General features: G+C 34.2%; 1 long non-coding RNA gene across 1 annotated transcript; it reads right to left on the bottom strand.

Moving 5' to 3' along the window:
• LOC112505377 lies at positions 1-2,078 on the bottom strand. Its single transcript, XR_003068388.1, has 3 exons — positions 1,888-2,078; positions 1,031-1,125; positions 1-39 (listed from the first exon to the last, which is right to left on the bottom strand). It is a non-coding gene; the product is annotated as an uncharacterized LOC112505377 (long non-coding RNA).
• Positions 2,079-2,297: the final 219 nt, after the last annotated feature.

Raw genomic sequence — 2,297 nt, 5'->3', positions numbered from 1 at the left:
GCGTTAAGGCCTTATAGTAATAACCTCTTTCCTCCTTTTCTGTGAAAAAAAGATTGATCAAATTTTCAAATTCAATAATCTACAAGCAATGAAGACATATTACTAATTGAGAATACATAGAGACTTCGGTGATTAAACCAAAAGACATATTACTAATGTGTTTGTTTAATGAATGATCCACTTCTCATAGTTTTTGGATCATTGGTTTGATTTGATCTGTTACAAGATTCTGTCCCCTTTTCATATACATGTATGTTATCATTTGTCTAGTTTGATTAATGACCAGAACAGAGAATGTCTTGTTCAATCCTACAAAATAGCATTCAAAAGATGATAAATTGGGGAAAAGAATATGATTTTTGATATTTTTATGGGCAATACTTGTCGTGGATCTTTTGCTGTAAGAATAAATCAAGKCTTCAATCAGCCTGGATACCAATCCAGTTCCAAGCGAACCCCGTCTACTGCACAATCTAACAACTCCTCACGCCACTCACCCACCACCGTTAACCAACCACGTAGTGCCTCTAAAGAGTTCCCCAGAAAAGGTTCCAATACCAATCCCAAATCCTCACCTGCTTCCAGGAAAGAGAGCACCATGAACCGCCAGAACGCGAACCAGGCTTATTATGTCCTTGGTCATAAAACAGCCAACATTCGTGATCTGTACACGTTGGGTCAAAAACTAGGCCAGGGACAATTTGGTACAACCTACCTGTGCACCGAGAATTCCACCGGTACAAATTACGCTTGCAAGTCTATTTCCAAGAGAAAGATAATACATACTTTTATTTATTATAATGATTAAAAGCCGGCAAAGTCTAGCAAGAACTAAACAGTGAATAATAACTATACTTGATCCTACATAATACTGGCTTATTTCACTAATCTTAAGCAGCATAGGAATAGCTATATATAAAGCTCCATTTATCTCCCTCTTTGTTTACAATCCTACTATCTCCTAGTCTTTTTAATAGCTAATACTCAAACAGCAAAACTTCAGTTGAAACCCATGAACATAAAAACTTACTTGTGTAGTTGAAGAGTCAATCTAAGAGAAATCAACAATGCAAGCTTCTGATAGTTTCTGCAGCAAATTACTTTCCTCTACCTCTTTTCCCGTACCTAGGYTGGGATTAAAGAAATAAGGAATATCAATCTTACTACCAGGGTACAGATAAGTTTGATGACATACACACCAACTTACCATGAAATGCATAATGAAACTATTGTCGACAACAAACAAGTTTTTATGGTTTTGGCTCTTGCTTTGTAATGATACCCTTATAATAGACTATGTAAGACCACAAGTAGACTACATTATTTTGGTATTTACAATATAAATCAGATATGATTCAACTATATACCCTTACACGAAACACATGTGATTATGTTATGTGTTTTAACTTGTACTAATATTCAAAGACAATGTATATAACATATATTGAACAAGTTTGTACCGGATACCCTTATAATTGACTATGAAAGACCACAACTAGACCACACAGTTTTGGTATTTACAATATACATCATATATGATTCAACATATTCAATAGTAATGACACATATATGTATTTTGCTTTAAACTATACAATCACACATGATGCAAAATTACTCAACTGCAAACCAATAACCTAGTATATTAATCCAGAATGTATGAAGATATGATTTCAAATATTCAAACAGCTTTGTTCAAAACAGTTTGTTGAATCACATATGACTTTATATATCAAACAATAAAACCAATAACCTACAATATTAATCAGACTTTATGAAGATTCATAGCTATATGAAAATAACATCATATAAATTTATCATGTCCTTAATCAAACATTATCTTTAATCATATAAGTAAAGTATGGTAGATAATTTCAAAATAACCCTAACCTCACAAGCCACAAGATGCGAGAGCAAGAGCCGGTCGATAGTCGAGACCCGAGAGAGGCAGAGAACGAGAGCGAGAGCGATAGCCGATTGAGTCAAGGCCGATTGCGATTTCGATTCGTGAATCGTGGATTGGTTTCTGTTCGTGAGTTCGTCCGTGAGGCGAGAGGCGAGGGAGGACGAATCGAGCGAAGAGATTGTAGTGGACTGATAACATTATTTTCAGGGACGTGTCAAAATTTAACCTATGGATAAGTTAGGTTAAGAAAATGGACTGATTAAGTAAATCATATAAAAGATTTGGGCTAAGTTAAAAATGGTTTTAAATATAATATGTTATTCATGTCATTTTAAAYTTTAATAGGACATCTTTAAGTATCCTTTATTAGTTTTTAAATACTAATACAACAATC

This window comes from Cynara cardunculus, unplaced genomic scaffold, assembly GCF_001531365.2.
Source record: "Cynara cardunculus var. scolymus isolate 2C unplaced genomic scaffold, CcrdV1 Un_Scaffold_10322, whole genome shotgun sequence".
NCBI lineage: Eukaryota > Viridiplantae > Streptophyta > Magnoliopsida > Asterales > Asteraceae > Cynara > Cynara cardunculus.
Note: the sequence above shows the minus strand (reverse complement) of the source record. Positions and strands in the feature narration are given on the sequence as shown.